General features: G+C 38.6%; 1 long non-coding RNA gene across 1 annotated transcript; it reads left to right on the forward strand.

Moving 5' to 3' along the window:
* The first annotated feature begins 92 nt into the window (after positions 1 to 92).
* LOC107062671 (uncharacterized) lies at positions 93 to 1535 on the forward strand. The gene is made up of 2 exons (XR_001474778.1): positions 93 to 508; positions 786 to 1535. It is a non-coding gene; the product is annotated as an uncharacterized lncRNA (long non-coding RNA).
* The last annotated feature ends 17465 nt before the right edge of the window (positions 1536 to 19000 follow it).

Raw genomic sequence — 19000 nt, forward strand, 5'->3', positions numbered from 1 at the left:
ATAAAATCCTGACTTACAATCAAATTTGCTAAAATAATTATATTCTTGTATTTGTCTTATCTTTAGTATTTTATTTGGTATCGAATAATTATATGTTTTAGTTTTTGCATTTAAATTTCTATAATCAATAACCATAGGACATTATTGTGCTAATTTCCCATGGTTTCCTCCAATCTCCTTCTATAATTTTTTGCATTAAAAGAGCGTCAGTTTCTACTATGCATCTTTCATACCCTTCTGTTACACAGTATGCCAAAGCTTCTCTTATTGCCACTACCTCTGCCTCATTGTTGCTGGTCTCTGGTAGTTGGCTGCTTGAGCAAATATCACATCCCCTCTATTATCTCTTATGCAATTTCCATATGAACTTTTTCCAGGGTACCCCTACTGGCACCATCCGTGTTACACATAATTTTTCCTTTTGGTGGAGGTTGCCACAGTACCTTCTTGTAGTGCATAATGGGTTTGAGTTTGTTCAGGAAGTCAATAACTTATGGCCAGTGTATTGGTACGTTTTTTAGAGTTGAGAACTTAGTGTTTATCAGTAGCCAAATATCAATATTTACTTGGTACACTAGTTTATTGAAACTTATCATGCCTTCATATATACTTGAAAGTATTCCTCATTTTCCATAATTCTCATATGATTTTACTAGGGATAGCCTTCATTATCTACTATAGTTTTGTGTGCCCATGTATAGTCCACCACTTGGTAATTAGTTGTATCAGTTGTCCTTCTGGGTTGATACCTGCACAAAAAGTAAAAGTTCATCAAATCTTTGCAGCTGTAGGAGAGGTTAGAAAAACATGTGTCATGGTCTTCCTTTTTGGATTAGAGTAGCAGTAACATCTAGAAGAGAAGCTGATACCCATTCTTTGCACCACTTCATATATGGGCAACCTAAACTTCCAAGCCCTCCATAAGGTAAATGTCATCTTAAAAGGTAATTTTTTGCACCAGATATTGCTAAATATGTCTTCGTTTTATTCTCTGTGCCTTATATAATGCCACACGCTCTTACTGAAAAATTCCCACTCTGTTCTAGCATCCAAATTGGCTTGTCTAGCCCTTTGTTGTTGTTTGGAGGGGTAATTGTGATAATGATATACTTTATTAACTCATCTGGTAAGTATTGTGCTAAATATTCTAAATTCCATCTCTTCCCTTATGTGAACTTATCAAGCTCTATCTCGTCATCTTCCACAGCCTCCGGTGATACCAACCCACCTCTCAAGATGTATTTTAGAAGAAAATATCGACAAAAGAATAAAGAGTTGAATTCTGGACAAACAACTGCTACAACAGTTGTCTAGCAGTTGTCTAGCAGTTATTATTCCTAGTTTATAGTTTATAGTGTCAAGTCTTATCCTTTTACGTTCTCTATATATATGTAATTAGGATTAGTTATTGGTATTATGTAATTAAGAATCAAAACTACTATTTTCTGGAGTCTTGTCCTCTCCATACGGACAACTTTATCTGTATAGTTGTGCCACAAACTATTTACAGTAAATCTACTTGCTTTGTTCTATTTTGTCGGATCTCTACTTCTGGTTACTATCAGTTTTGGATCACAGCAGATCGATCCAACATGGTCAATACCAGATTGTCTAATTCCCAAGAAGGCGTTTCCAATGTTGAATCTCTTGCCCAACAATTATCTGCCATAGCGTCAAAGTTAAATACAATTGACTCCCTGGCAGCAGATGTTGCAACATTGAAGGCCCAGACTAGTGAAATCAAAAGGCAATAATTTAAACAACAAACGTTGTTGTTCAGCAATAGTCACCCGTTGATGCAAGAGATACTTTAGGCTACAATGGTCAGTAGTGACAATAAAATGCCGACCCAAAATATAATGCTTCCATTTTTGCAATGCAAGGACCAAAGGCAACAATTCACGATCATAAGTAGATTTAATGCGACTAGAAAAGGAAAATCCCTTACTGAAATAGGCTACTGGATGACAGTGTTGCAGTAAAATAGCCCCAATTCCATCAGATGAAGCATCACACTCAACTGTAAACTGTTGAGTGAAATCTGGAAGACGAAGCACTCGAAGCACTGGTACTGATGTCAAGATCCTCTTAAGATTTTGGAAAACCTGCTCTACTTTTGCATGCCAGGTAAAAGCATCTTTCTTGGTCAATTCTGTTAAAGGATGAGCAATGATCCCATAGTTCTTAACAAAGCGCCTATAATAACCTGTGAGACCTAAGAAACCACGAAGTTCCTTGACATTCTTTGGAACAGGCCATTCCAACACCGTAGATATTTTTTCTGAATCCACGGCTACTCCATCTTGAGAAATCACATGACCCAACAAACCAACTTGGTGTTGACCAAATAAACATTTGTATCACATTATAAAGAGCTCCTAGAGATGTCCAGTTTTCATATGAGAAACTAGAATTTCAACTTTTCACTTGCCAAAGTATCTGATGTCTTACTGTTACCATCTTCTTCCATGTAAAAGAGGCCCATCTAGTAGGAGTAATCACAGGATGAAATATTTTACAGTACTTATGTATCATATAGGAGCTCTACATGGATGGTCATCTCCTTAGATGCCACCATAGTTTACAAAAAAGAGCACTGGAGATGTCATGTAGAGATATGAAACCAAGGCCTCCCTCCTTCTTGGGCAACCGCATATCCTCCCATTTTACCCAGTGCCTTCTTCTACAATCTGTATTATTTCCCCCAAAAAATCTGTTGAATAGCCTGTGTAGCTGGTTAATCCCTTAGGAGGGTTCAAAGCTGACAGTAGGTGTAGAGGCATACTCTGTAGCACATGAGCAATAAGCACTGCTCTCCCACCAAAGGATAATAATTTTCCTCGCCAGGATTGTTTTCTATTGGAGATCTTCTTCACTATATTATCATAATAACATATTTTATTCCTACTATAGAAATAGGACAGCGCAAATATTGAAAAGGAAATATCCTTGCCCTATACCAGATACTTGTTTGATTTTAACTACTAGGGCTGGTGCAGTTATATCATGAACATAAAAAGCACTTTTGTTCAAATTAATCAATTGACCAGAAATTGATTCACATCTTCTAATTACCTTTATCATCATCTTCATGGATTTCTTATCTGCAGTGGTAAATAGTATTGTATTATCTGCATGAAAATTATATAAGGTAATTATTTGGGAAAAAAGAAAGAAAAGATTTATATTATGAAATAAGAAAATAAAAATAATAATATATTATTAAGGAGAGAATAAAATATAGAATTAGGTATTTGGGTTAGAGTTTATAAGGATAAAAATAATCAGTACCCAATATTATTTATATTTTTTTCTGAATAAAGTGATAAACCTTTTGTTTTAAAAGGTAAAGAAAATCAATCTCTCTCTCTCTCCAAATCCCCAAATCCACGGGAATTTCAAATTTTCAAATCCCTCCGAAGGGAAAGGGATATATTAGTGATATAAGAGAGGAGTATAGGAAACTGTTGAATTCATCAGGGTTTTATCTCTTTTGTGGTCAGCAACTATGGGCTCCATTCCTTGTGAAAATGAAGGTTTAAGTCTCTACACTCCCTTTCTTTAATAACAATAAACTTCTTTCTTTTGATTTACCACTTTTTTGACATGCAATTATTTCTCATCGATGAACTACATGATGCAAGATACAATATTTGTCATGTGTAGTTTTTTGTTTTTTTTTCCTGTAATATACTTCAGATCGATGAACTACATAATGTAGTACTCCCTCAGTCCCATTTTATTTGACATTTTTTGGATTTCGAGATTCAAATAAGTATATCTTTGACCGTAAATTTTTCATAAATCTTTTAAACATTTTGAAATATCAATTATTGTGATTTATAATACTTTTTTACATAGTTTACAAGTATATAGATTTTATTTCAAAAAAATTGAAGATTTCATGCGCAAATTTTCGGTCAAACTTGAACGGTTTGACTCTCGAAAAACGAAAAATGTTACTCCCTCCGTTTCACAAAGAATGACCTCCTTTCCTTTTTAGTCAGTTTCAAAAAAATGACCTCTTTCCTTTTTTGGTAACATTTTACTTTTTGCTTTCCACGTGGCATGTTTAAGACCACAAAATTAAGGACAATTTTGTACATTTGACATAACTTTAATTTAGGACCACAAGATTCAAAAGTCTTCTTTAATTTCTTAAACTTCGTGCCAAGTCAAACCAGACCAATCTTTTTGAAACGGAGGGAGTACATAAATTGAGACAGAGGGAGTATATAAATCAGTTATTAGATGTAAATAATATATAATTTATTTGATTGGTTATACCTAAAGGAAGAATAGTTGCAACTACATAATGCTTATCCCTTTTGTTTGGAATTGGCAGAGGTGACAGTTGAAGTTAGAGATGCTGCACCAACACACTATTTGTTGAAGATTTGAGGCTTTCTCCCTACTTTCAGAAAGTGGAATTGACCAGTATGAATCAAATGAATTTGAGGCTTCTGGCTATAAATGGTAATAATAACACCTAAAGTATTTATTTACAAGCTTTTAATTTTCATTTTATATATGCACACACTACCAAGCGTATAATATATGCATGGCACTTCACAGAAATACATATGCAGCAAGATTGGGAATTGTAGTCGGTCGTGTTGGAGATTCGATTAAATATATTTGCAGTCTAAACCTGTTATACAATAGACTAATAACACATTGAATCATTTTAATCAAAGATTATTGTCCAATCTTCATATGCATAATCTAATTTTGTTTCTTCTTTCCATTAACGATCTAAAAGTTGAATGAATTGATGCAGGAAAATGATAATTTATCCTGATGGGAACAGAAATGAAAAAGGAAGTGAACATATATCAGTTTACTTGGCCATTACAGGGACAGGTTCGTTGCCTGCTGGTTGGGAGGTCAATGTTACAGTTACCTTTTATTTGTTCAATCAACTCTGTAACAATTATTTTACTGTGCGAGGTACATTAATATCTTATCTCATGATTTAACATATCTATTCTCTCTATAGTTTCTCTTCAAAATTTTATGTTAACGCTCGTGACATACAAAAAAAGTCTGATCAGTAGAAACAGAGAAAATTTTAGTTTATGGTTTTCCAATTGACTCAACTGTTATGCCTTGATTTAGTGAAACTGCAGCGTTTTCATTCCGTCAAGTCTGAATGGGGACTTCCCAAATTTCTTCCTCATAAAATATTTAAAGAGGCCGGATACCTTGTTTACGACAAATGTTCCTACGGAGCAGAGATATTGGTTGGCCAAGACAGTACATCTGTCCGAGTGGGAAGAAAAAAAAAACGAATTAAACATATTCAAAGGCAAGCAGTTGGTGAATGTTTGTCCATGGTAAAATCTAATAACTCATTTAAGCGTGAATGGAAGATCCGTAATTTCTCCAATCTAGGGGTAGATTGGATGTCTGAAGAATTTACCGCGGCAGATCACAAATGGTACTTGCTTCATCCATTGTTTCACCAACACACATTTTGAATTTATTCTTTGCTGAATTGTTATGTTTCTTCTATAGGATAATCAAGTTACAACCAAAAGGCACGGTTCATCATGAGGAATATCAAGTCTCCATATACTTATGTTCTGTTGATTCCAAGAACTTTGATCCCAATCAAAAAGTCAAGGCAAACTGCAGTATTTGCATCAATGATCAGATAAAGGGTGGAGGTTACAAACGATCATGTAAGACAAAACTTTGCTACTAGTATTTATTTGTTACCCACTTCACATCGAACTACTTTAATATCTAAAATCATTTGTTTCAATTTGTCTCAGTAACAAATTTCATATCAAATTGTTGCAAGATGAATACCACTATAGTGATTCAAAAGCTAGTTTTTTTTCTATATGTCTAATAGTTTCTTTTTCTTTGGTTTTGACAGATTGTACTTGGTTTGCAACTACCAAAAATGTTCGGGGTTATCCACAGTTTATACCTCTAACTCAGTTGCTTGATAACAAAAAAGGTTATATTGTCAACGATTGTATTGCTGTGGAGATTGAGTTTACGCATAGGGTAAAGAGCTTAGTTATATTAGACTAAGGTTTATTGTTTAGTAATCTCTCGTACGGAGGTTGGAATTCTCCTCATTTCCTTCTCCTATTGGTCCTCTATTTAATCGAAAAGAAGTCTATCTTCAAGTTGGCTAGTTAACATTTATGTTTGATTCGCAAACTATTTTTTGGTTGGCCAGATATCATGCATCCAAATGCCTAGTTTGTGTCCATCAATTGCATTGCTTATAATAACTTATATCCTTGGGTGTTAGAATTGTTTCATCAATTGCATTGCTTATAGTAACCACTTAACTTGTCATACATGGAAAATTGATCGTAGAATGTTATCTGACTATATCTAAGAATAAATTGAGTGAGATAGTTGAACAAGCACTACTGCAGAATCTATGACAAACTCACAATCATATACATAACATATAGTATAGCTCAATTGCACAATCTTTTTAATTAGACATCCATTAGTTGTTTTTTTCACACCGCACTACTTGTTATGTTGCTATGTGATCTATTTCAAAGCCATCAAACAGATACAAAGGGTCCTATAGCCATGTAAAAATGGATTTAGAGATGCATGAAATTCATTGGTAAAACTACTAAAATCCATCTCTAAAATGGATTTGTGACCTGGTCTCATTATAGTGATATATAATATCGTTTTCACTACGGCAATCAGTAGGAATATTGTTAGTTTCAAAGTTCACTTTTCTTTCTTCTTAGATACCTTAGCTCTTTTAATTTCTTGCAATTCCTTTTGTAAATTCTCTTGGTTGTTTTATATTTTCTTCGTAATTTCATGGTCGTCAAAAGTGAGTTTCATCATCATATTTAAGATACAATTTCAAAAAAATAATACTAATGTTTATTACAGAATAATCTTCACTAAATTCTACAGCTATTACAATATATTATTTCATTTTTAATTAGTCTTATTATGAAAGAAGTCACAAGATTCTATTATATGATTAAATGACAATTAAACTCGCAAAAGTTAAAAACTCACAGGAAGAATTCATTAGCCGAGTCCGATCATTTTAAAACCTCACACATTGATCCTTTGGAAAGTCTATTTTGAAGCTTTATGCGTAAACACTCGAAGAAAACATGGAATTTGTTTTTCATATTCTCGTAGTACACTTCACAAGTTGTTAGTCTGGGTTGATTGAGTGTACGCACATCTTACCTCTACCACAAAGGAGAAGTAGAGAGGCAGATTTCAATAGACCCTTGCTCAACACACTATAAAAGATGAAATGGAAGTTCAAGAGACAATTGGTAGTAAAAAAACATTAAATAGTAGCAGAACAATACTACAACCAAATAATACTACCATCAAACTATACGAATCAACGAAATCGAAGAAGAAGATACTACAAGCATAGCACTATGACTAATAGTAAGGTCACCAAGGCAGTGCACTCCAACCTACTAGTATGGACACACTCCTACATACTACTTCAACCCTAATTTGCGTCCTCCACACCTTTCTATCTAAGGTCATATTCTTGGTAAGGCGTAACTGAGTCAGGTCATGTCTAATCACCTATCGTCAATGCTTCTCCAGTCTACCTCTACCTCTACCTATCCTGAAATCATCCATATCCAACTTGTCACACCTCTGCACTAGAGCATCCATGCATCTTCACATCATGTGCTCAAACCATCTCAATCTCGCATATTGTCTTCCACCAAAGTCACTCCCACCTTGTCTCGAATATCCTCATTCTTAATCCTATCTCTTTTAGTACAACCACACATTCATTGCAATATCCTCATCTTTGCCACCTTCATCTTCTGAATGTGATAGTTCTTGACTAGCTAACACTCTGCTCCATACAGCAAAAATGGTCTAACCACCACTCTAAAGAACTTGCCTTTAAATTTGGATTTCTTATCACACAAGACTATGGATGCAAGCAAGCCTCTATTTCATCCACCCTTCCCCAATACGTTGAGTGATATTTTTGCTCTAAGTTTGAGAGGGTTTTGAAAACTTGAAGATCCAAAGGGTTTCATCTTCAAGATTTTGTTTTGGGTCTCTTGGATTCTTCAATTTTGGCCTGTATCAAGACTTAAATCTTCATACCCAGTTGTATGCAAGCTCAATTTGGTATAAATTTCTATCTCTTATACATGTGTGGCTAAAACCCCCAATTCTTGGGGTGTTATTTAGCAAATATGGGTTAAGATAATTGTTGGGTCTTGCTTGCTGATAGTTTAATCGTAGTTTAGTTATGATTTCGTTTAGTAGTTGTGGATGAATTTAATGAATTTGTAGTTGCAAATACAAGTTTATTTATGTGTTTTCGGCTTACTCGAGAGAGAGGTCGTAAAACTAAGACTACTAAATCGATGGCCAGTGTGAGTGGGTCGACATGAGGTTTAGCTCGAAAGAGTGAACACTAGTCCCATGTCCACACACTCAGCTCAAGAGAGTGAGTGGGCTAAGGCGTAGGCTGGTCTTCTTGCGGCAAGTGGGTGTCTGAGAGGAACAAATTTGAAATGGGGTAAGTTGCTTGAGAGAGCTTATCCCCCTTAAAGTCTAGCCTAGTCACAATTACTCTATGAATCTTCTATCGAAAGCATGTGCCCAATAATCTAGTGTAACCCGTATTCCCGTCACATCCCAAGGATCCCCTATCATTACTTAGGAACCCTTGTTTATTTTGCTGTTTTTACTTACTTGTGACAAAACCCTCCATTGTTAATTGACACTCTCGTGTCCCCCTTTTAATTTACAATGTTTATAATCGTTAATATCTTTAGTTACGACTCGTTAGAACTAAGTTTTATTTTTCTATTAATTCTCAAAACCACTCTCTTAGGAACAATCCCAACCCTTGGTTGGGTTACTAAACTATTGTACGATTGTAGACACTTGCATCAGAAGTTGTGTCTTGATTACGCAAACATCAAAATGGCGCCACTGCCAGGGAGTTGTGTTATTTGAGAATTTTTAGATTAGTTGCATTTTTGTTCTTCTTAGTTTTCGATTTATGTGTTTTCGGCTTGCTCGAGAGAGAGGTCGTAAAACTAAGACCACTAGATTGATGGCCAGTGTGAGTGGGTCGACATGAGGTTTAGCTCGAAAGAGTGAACACTAGTCCCATGTCCACACACTCAGCTCAAGAGAGTGAGTGGGCTAAGGCGTAGGCTGGTCTTCTTGCGGCAAGTGGGTGTCTGAGAGGAACAAATTTGAAATGGGGTAAGTTGCTTGAGAGAGCTTATCCCCCTTAAAGTCTAGCCTAGTCACAATTACTCTATGAATCTTCTATCGAAAGCATGTGCCCAATAATCTAGTGTAACCCGTATTCCCGTCACATCCCAAGGATCCCCTATCATTACTTAGGAACCCTTGTTTATTTTGCTGTTTTTACTTACTTGTGACAAAACCCTCCATTGTTAATTGACACTCTCGTGTCCCCCTTTTAATTTACAATGTTTATAATCGTTAATATCTTTAGTTACGACTCGTTAGAACTAAGTTTTATTTTTCTATTAATTCTCAAAACCACTCTCTTAGGAACAATCCCAACCCTTGGTTGGGTTACTAAACTATTGTACGATTGTAGACACTTGCATCAGAAGTTGTGTCTTGATTACGCAAACATCAAAATGGCGCCACTGCCAGGGAGTTGTGTTATTTGAGAATTTTTAGATTAGTTGCATTTTTGTTCTTCTTAGTTTTCGTTTACTCACTTAATCTTCAGTTTTGCTTTGAGTATTTGTGTGTCACAACAGGACATATGAGTGCAAATGGGGAGAATAGCTGCCAAGCGGGTCACCCATCAGGTGATGCTTTTCATCGAGACGACATCGATGATGTTAATAGTGTTTACAACCCTGCCCATGTAGGCGAGGTGGGTCCAATTTGCATGCCACAAGCCGACGAAAATGCAATGTTCGAAGTTACTAGCGCAACACTCCAACTCATACATTCAAGAGGTTTATTTGGAGGGTTAGATCATGAAGATTTGCACGTACATATACGAAGCTTTGTGGAAGTGTGCACCCCTTTATCGTTGAAGAATCTATCTCAAGAATCCATACGGCTTCGCTTATTTCCATTATCATTGACCGGGGGAGCTACTAAATGGATGGTCGAGCTTCCAAACAACTCCATCAAATCATGGGAGGAGCTGGTTATGGAATTTCATGAAAGATTCTTTCCTCCATCAAGAATGATGAAACTGAGAGACGACATACACAATTTCAAGCAAAAGGAGGGTGAACCAATTCACGAATCATGGACAAGGTTCAAGAGATTTTTGTGTAAGTGCCCAACGCATGGACTGCCAGGTTAATTGTTGCCCCAATACTTTTACCATAGTCCGGACTTGGTTAATAAAAGGGATAGCTGAACAATTGGTGCAAGGAGGAATAATGTTACAATCATTTGAAGTATCCTCATTTCTCCTAGATGGTATGACTAAAGTATACCAGGTATGGTACACCAAGGATGATCAAGTTTCCCCACTGTGCTTCTGATTAACACAAGAACAAATAGATAAAGAAAGGGAAATGGACGAAAACATCAAAAAGATGTTGTCTCAAATGGAAATTCTACAAGAACATATGAAGGGGACACATGGAGTATTTCTAGTTGAGGAGGGTTTTTCTTCCTGTTACTCAAGACCGGGGGAGAATCAAGGTTTAAACTCCATAAGATATGAGGAGGGTTTCCACCCACGCCATCAACAACGGGGCGGAAATCAAGGTTGGAACTATTATAGGGGTGAAGAACCAAGAAGATATTGGCAAGATTGGGCTGAGCAGGATGATCATGAGGAGGACCATACTCACTTGAGTGAAAGCCCAAAATCTAAAGGGAGTGCAAGTAGTCCTCAGGTAAATGATTTGTTATCGTGCATACTCGATAGAGTTGACGGCTCTGATGATTTGCTAAAAGGGATGAAAGATGACTTTTCATTATTGAATAGTAAAGTGAATTCTCATGTTGATGCCATCAAAATGCTGGAAGATAAATTGAGTCCATTATCAACTCAATGAACGTCCAAAACACCGTTGGAAGATATTGAAAGAGAGCTGGCTGTAGTTACCCGTAGCGGCAGGGTGGAAATAGGGAATGTGATGGAAGATGAGGATGCTCAAAATCATGAAGAGAGCTAAGATGTGGAGGAACAACAATTACCTATTTGACAAAACCTTACCAAAGAACCACAGGAGGAAGCGGAGCAACAAGTGCAAGTTCCAAAAGTCATGCACCCTTTACCCAAGATACCTCCACCATTTCCCCAACGTTTGAAAAAGAAGAATGAAGATGAGAAGTTCAAATTTTTTTTCAGTATTCAAGAACTTATCAATTAACCTTCCTCTGGTGGAAGCGTTGTTGGAAATGCCGGGATACGCCAAATTCATGAAAGAACTGATTACAAAGAAAAGGAGCTTGGACTATGAAACGATTGAGGTGCCCCATAGTTGCAGTGCAATTATGACAAATGAGTCAAATCACTAAGAGAGAAGATCCTAGGCTTCACAATCCCGTGCACAATTGGCATGCTCCAATTCGCTAAAGCTCTGTACGATTTAGGAGCAAGCATTAACTTGATGCCCTATGCAATATACAAGCAACTTGGTTTGGGTGAACCAAAGGCAACCACAATGAGACTCCTTATGGCTGATCGATCAATCAAGCACCCAGTGGGGATACTCTATGACATATTGGTAAAAGTAGATCAGTTCATTTTTCTGGCTAATTTTGTGTTTCTAGATTGTGAGATCGATGTTGAAATCCCCATTATTTTGGGAAGGCCATTCTTAGCTACCGGGAGAGCATTAGTGGATGTCGAAGGTGAGAAATTGAAGTTTTGTGTGAACGATGATGAGGTGACCTTCAATATCTGTAAATCCATGAAGCAACCAAATAATATTCATGTGGTGTCTACTGAGGATGTTATAGATGAGGCAGTGGCAAGTGTGAGTCATTTAATGCGTAAGAATGAACCCCTTGAATATGTACTTGCCAATTATTATGAATCCGAAGTTCAAGGCTATGAAGAAGTGGTAGCTGCCTTATCAGGATTAGGAGTATATTCAAGGAATCCAATCCAGTTGGATATCGACCTGAAAAACAGAGAAAGTCTTCCTGCAAAGCCATCAACTAAAGAACCATCGAATTTGGAGTTAAAAGCCCTACCCTCTTATCTCAAATATGCCTTCTTAGGAGCCAATAATACTTTACCAGTGATTATCACAGCCGATTTGCTTGAAATGCAGGTGAAATTGCTCATTGAAGTACTGCAGAAACATATATAAGCTATTGGATAGACAATAGCTGATATAGTAGGAATTCCTCCTGGCATCTGTACTCACAAGATTCGGCTCGACAGTGAATGTAAATCTAGTGTGGAGCATCAACGGAGATTGAACCCTCCAATGCAAGAGGTGGTGAAAAAAGAGGTTATCAAGTGGCTAGATGTGGGAGTGATCTACCCTATTGCAGATAGTAAGTGGGTAAGTCCGGTGCAATGTGTACCGAAAAAGGGAGGTATAACCGTAGTCCCAAATGCAAAAGGAGAACTTGTGCCGACAAGACCAGTGACTGGGTGGAGAGTATGCATGGACTATCGAAAGCTTAACTCATGGACCAAGAAAAGCCATTTTCCAATGCCTTTTATGGACCAGATACTTGACCGGTTATCAGAAAAATGGTGGTATTGTTTTTTGGATGGGTACTCTGGTTACAATCAAATCTCTATTGCGCCGGAAGACCAAGAGAAAACCACTTTTATTTGCCCTTATGGAACATTTGCATTCAAAAGGATGCCATTCGGGCTATGTAATGCCCCAACAACATTTCAGCATTGCATGTTGTCTATTTTTGCGGATATGGTCGAAGACTCTATGGAGGCATTCATGGACGACTTCTCTATCATAGGGTATACGTTTGAAGAATGCTTGACACACCTAGGGCAGGTACTCCAAAGATGCGTGGAAACAAATCTGGTTCTGAATTGGGAGAAATGTTACTTTATAGTGAAAGAAGGTATCGTTCTTGGGCACAAGGTGTCGCAAAAGGTGCTGGAAGTTGACAAGGCGAAAATTTAGGTCATTGACAAATTATCCCCCCCCCCGATTTCAGTGAAGGGTGTTCGCAGCTTCTTGGGGCATGAATGGTTCTACCCAAGGTTCATTAAAGACTTCTCAAAGATTGCCCACCCATTATGCTAACTCTTAGAGAAGGATGTGAAATTCTATTTTAATGATGCTTGTATGGCTGCATTTCAGTGTTTCAAAGAGAAACTAGTATCAACCCCGATTATCATTAGCCCTAATTGGTCCGAATTTTTTGAATTAGTATGTGATGCTAGCGGTATAGTATTGGGGGTCGTGTTGGGGAAAAAGTGCAACACACTATTTCACCCAATTTATTACGCAAGCAAGACTCTAAATAGTGCCCAGCAAAATTATACGGTCACTGAACAAGAGTTGCTTGCGGTAGTCTATGCATTTGAAAAGTTCTGGGCATACTTGCTAGACACCAAAGTAATCGTACATACTGATCATGCTGCACTCCGTTACATGATGGCAAAGAAAGATGCAAAACCAATATTGATAAGGTGGGTGCTACTATTACAAGAATTTGATTTTGAGGTAGAAGATCGAAAAGGATGCGAAAATCAAGTGGCTGATCACTTATCAAGTTTGGATGTAAGGGAAAATGATAAGCATGAGGTCGACATAGACGACTCCTTCCCCGATGAACAGGTGTTGGCAATATCTCTCAAACGTACGCCATGGTATACGGATTTTGCAAATTACATTGTGTGTGGGCTGATGCCGGATGAGTTGACCTTTTACCAACCGAAGAGGTTCATGTTCGATGTTAAAAAGTACTTTTGGGATGAACCATACTTGTTTTGAGAGTGTGCTCACCATGTTATTAGAAGGTGTGTTCCGAAAGAAGAAGCGGTAGAAATTCTCCATGCTTGTCATACATCTCCAGTGGGAGGTCACCATGGTGGTATTCGCACCGCCGCTAAAGTTCTCCAGAGTGGATATTACTGGACGTCCCTTTACAAGGATTCAGATGAGTTTGCGAAGAAATGCTCTCAATGTCAGCAGTAAGGCGGAGTGTCTAGAAGACACAAATTACCTCTCACTCATATTTTAGAGGTCGAGCTATTCGATGTATGAGGGATCAATTTCATGGGCCCATTTGTGAGCTCATTTGAAAATAAATATATCTTGGTGGCTGTAGATTATGTTTCCAAATGCGTGAAAGCCATCGCACTTCCAAATAACGAAGGAAAATGTGTTGTCCAATTTCTGAAACGCTACATCTTCGCAAGATTTGGCACTCTGAGGGCAATCATTAGCGATGGGGGGTCCCACTTTTGCAATAGGTGGTTTTCAATGGCACTGAGCAAATATGGTATGAAACACAAAGTAGCAACCCCATATCATCCCCAAACAAGTGGCCAAGTCGAAGTGTCAAATCGGGAAATCAAAAGCATCTTGGCAAAGACAGTAAATGTCAACAAAACTGACTGGTCTAGGAAACTCGATGATGCACTATAGGCATATCGGACCGCGTACAAAACACCTATCGGTATGTCTCCATATCAGTTGGTTTATGGTAAGGCTTGTCATTTACCCGCCGAGTTACAACAAAAAGCATTGTGGGCATTGAAAGCTTTAAATTTGGACTGGTCAAAAACTTCAAGGGAGAGGGTAGAGCAGCTGAATGAACTAGATGAATTTAAAATCAGATCGTACGAAAGTTCAGCCTTCTACAAAGAGAAGATCAAGAAGTGGCATGACACTCAGATACTCAAGCAGGACTTCAAGGTAGGATATTGGGTTTTGTTATACAACTCTCGACTTAAATTCTTTCTCGGAAAGCTCAAATCCAAATAGTCTGGACCTTTTAGAGTAACGTGAGTGTTCACCAATAGTTCCATAGAAGTTGAAGATCAGGAAGGACCTCCATTTAAAGTGAACGGTCAACATCTGAAATTATATTTGGGGGATTGTCAAGAGATATGTTTTGTTGAAGTGGTGTATTTGGAAGACGCCTGAAGGCGCTGCTGCGTCGTGCCGCGACGTTAACTAAGGCGTTGTTTGGAAGACAACCCAAAACCCTTTATTTCTTTATGTTACTTTGATAAAATAATGGTGTGTTGATTGTGCAGATGGAAGTGTGGAGAGTGAACAACTAGTGCAAATTGGCGAGCAACAGGTCTAATCAGCGAATCACCAAATGATTCAGCGACTCTGAACTAGACCGCCGTTAGACTCAAGATCATCTTGCATTGGAGTCTGTAAAACTCGGCGAGCACATGAAATTATTGGCGAACCGCCGATCGTGTTGGCGATCTCGACAGAGACCGCCGTTTGGACTCCCACACAACATGGAGGTTCTGTAAACTTTGGTGGGGTAAATGACTATTTGGCGTTACGCCGAATAGATCAGCGATCGGGACTAATGTCGCCGAACGGGTGAAAAATGGACGGTTTTGCAAGCCAAAGGTTTAAAAGTTTCAACTTCATTCCATTTCCCTCACTTTTTGTCTTCCCAAACTCACACCCGCATGCTAGCTCCTATATTTTTGCATTTCTAGAGTATTTTTAGTGTCGAATTGTGCTACGAGTTGGATCACATTGCTTCCTAGAATCTCAATATCCATTTGATTGGCATAAAATGTTGGTAGTTCAAACTCCACGTTCCTTTCCTTGATTGTTGTACTCAAATGAAATGGCATTACTTTGATGATGTGTGCTGGGACTATCTGGTAGGATTTGAATATTTGTTTACCTGTTAGGTTCGCAAATTTCGCCCGTACTAAGTTAAATAGTTAATTCCTGAAAGTTACACTTTAAATTGGATGAAAATCATGGGTTGTGCATGATTGTCACTGGGTTTAAGCCTAATTTGAGTTGTACATGCCTTAATTTTGTTTTCGAGGGTTGCGGTGGTGAAGTCGAGAAGTTAGGTTGGAAATAGGCACGTTGGGACGTTAGGTGAGTTGGTCGAGCTCTCTAAACCACTCGACGATTCGCCTATTGACCCCATCTCGCCTTTAATTTCATGTTACTTGTGATATGGGTCCTGTAACTTTCGGCGAGAAACCTTTGATCGCAAAAAGCATTCGGCGACTCGCCGAAAGACTTCTTTTTCGCCCTTTGTCTGCACCTTTGTATTTTCTATGCACTGCACTCGGTGAACCGCCGAAGTAGCTGCGCGCTTCGCCAACTAGTTCAGCGAAGTGATTTTGCAATTTAACTGCCTTGCTTTTGTCTGAATACTTTCTAACTTTTTCTCGAAGCTTTGCAGAAATGGCTAAACCTAAAGTAGCTGGAAGAGATATGCCACCCCGACAAACAAGAGCGAAAAATTTCAGGAAAAATACAAAGGCAACAAATCCTCCCAAAAATGGATAATGAGGACAAGAAGCCCAGTGCCAACAAGAGAACAAATCCCCGAGACCCCACTATTCCCTCATGGAGACGTGAATTCTTCACAGCTATCCACTCTTTTCTGGCAGCTCATGACTTGGACAATCTTAGTAAGTCAGCTGCCGCATAATCTTCTGAAGAAGCTCTGGGGGCCATTATCAAGTTCAAGGCTGACACATCGGGAACTGATGCCCAGACAAACGGAGCGACTGTGTAGACAAGATTTTTTTGTACCTCCCTCTCTGTCCTTCTCTATTCTAAAGTCTGGATATTCTGTTATTTGCATTTGAGAACAAATGGTGGGGTGAGGCCCACACCTTTTGTGTGCTACTTTTGTTTGTGTTTTGTGTATGTATTTGGGCTGTTCTGTTTAACATTGTGTTAAATACTGCTTTCTATGGATGTTTGAGCTTATGGCTCATTTTATTTTAAATTGCAAAATGATTTGGACCCTTCCAAATTTTTTTGAATTTTTCACACATTTTCACCACCATTTATATGCTCTTGAATGTGGCTGTTATTTTGCAAAAAATTGAGTCTCGGTTCCAATCAATACCGGTGACTTGAATAGTGCTCACAATCGAACGAACGTGAATACGCAGCTACGATGAGGCCAAATGAAGTTGCATAAACAATATGTGAATTCTTTGCATCTCGTTTTGACTAGCCTAGTATCGAATCGAGTCTCTTGTAATGACCGTTGCACACTAGCGAAAGTGTGTAGTCTTGTTTGACTATAATGTCGATGCCTATTGTGATGAGCTTACCTGTGAACTATGCATACATTATAGATCCTAGAATTTGCCCTGTTGGTCTGGTCAACTGAGTTATGCTATCTCTTGATATGATCTTAGGCAACTTCTACGAATGTGAGCCAATTTGATAGCCAATGTGAGCCAATTTGACATATACCTCCTTTGTGGCATATGTCAAATTGGCTCACACTCATAGAAGTTGCCTAAGATCATATCTAGAGATAGCATCACTCAGTTGACCGGACCAACAGGGAAAATTCTAGGATCTATAATGCATAGTTCACAGGTAAGCTCATCACAATAGGCATCGACACTATAGTCAAACAAGAGTCATTACAAGAGACTCGATTCGATACTAGGCTAGTCAAAACGAGATGCAAAGAGTTCACATATTGTCTATGCAACTTCATTTGGCCTCATCGTAGCTACGCATTCATGTTCGTTCGATTGAGAGCACTATTCAAGTCATCGATATTGATTGTAACCGAGACTCAAATTTTTGCAAAAGAACATCCACATTCAAGAGCATATAAAGGGTGGCGAAAATGTGTGAAAAATTCAAAAAAATTCGGAAGGGTCCAAATCATTTTGCAATTTAAAATAAAAGGAGCCATAAGCTCAAACATCCATAGAAAGCAGTATTTAACACAATTTTAAATAGAACATCCCAAATACGTACACAAAACACAAACAAAAGTAGCACACAAAAGGTGTGGCCCCACCACAAATAAAATAAATTTGTCCTCAAATGCAAATAACACAGAATCCGAATGAAAAAGGGAGGTAAAGAGGGGATCCTGTCTAAGTAGTCGCTCCATCTGTCTGGGCATCAGTGCCCGGAGTGACCCCAGAAGGACCATCTTCACTGGATCCAGCAGTAGGAGCCTTTGCCAAGGAAGCCTACACAACAACATCTACTATGATTTCTTCAGTCTCGGCTATGTCGTCTGCTGCAGCTTCCTCAAACATCTCTTCGTCAGTCTCTGCCTCTGATTCAGGATAAGTTGTATGCTCCATTCCATCCCCAAGTCCTGTGGTGGTCTGAGGTATCTCAGGCACGTCTAGAATCTCCACTGTTCCAAAGATCATGGACACATTGGTGGACTTCAGGTGGTCTACATATTTTCGCAGCTTAGCAATGGTAGCTTTTAAAGCCGTCACCTCCTTTGTGGGACTTTGGTTGTTCTCACACATCGCTTTCCTGGCCACTAGGGCATCAATGGTAGTGCTCAGAGGTGTCACAACATCAGTTAGGGCAACCTGGATCATGCCTGGAACAGAGGCCTCTAAACTGGCAGCTCGACAATCAGCAAAAAGAGCCAGTTGTCCCATCCTGAGTAGGGAAGCCTGGGTGAGTGGAGGTCGAGAAACAACAACAATAGTAGTGGGTCTGGGAGACCGTGCAGCAGCAGAAGAACCTGGAGTATCAGTGGGAGTAGCAGTGGCAATGAATATACTTGAAGGCGCAGGGGCCGGAGTAGGCAGAGATGCCTCTGCAGGGGATGATTCTGTGTTTACTAACTCCACCGATGTTGCCTTCTTCCTTTATTCTTGATCCTTAAGGTACTCCGCTTCGATCCTCCGAATATCAGTAGAGGCTGTGAGCATCACTTCCATATCCTTCTTGGCATCTCGAGGTACCCGAGCTTATTTGCATAATTCTGTGATCAATACTGGGAATGGAAATGAGGTCTGGCTCTGCCTTGCAGACATGAGTATTTCTGAAGCAATGATTGTACCCATGTTTATCCGAGTTTTCTCTATGATGCAACCTAGGCAAGCTGCTTTGGCAAGGCGAAGGATCGATTC

The sequence above is a fragment of the Solanum tuberosum genome, unplaced genomic scaffold (assembly GCF_000226075.1).
Source record: "Solanum tuberosum cultivar DM 1-3 516 R44 unplaced genomic scaffold, SolTub_3.0 scf00256, whole genome shotgun sequence".
Taxonomy (NCBI): Eukaryota; Viridiplantae; Streptophyta; class Magnoliopsida; order Solanales; family Solanaceae; genus Solanum; species Solanum tuberosum.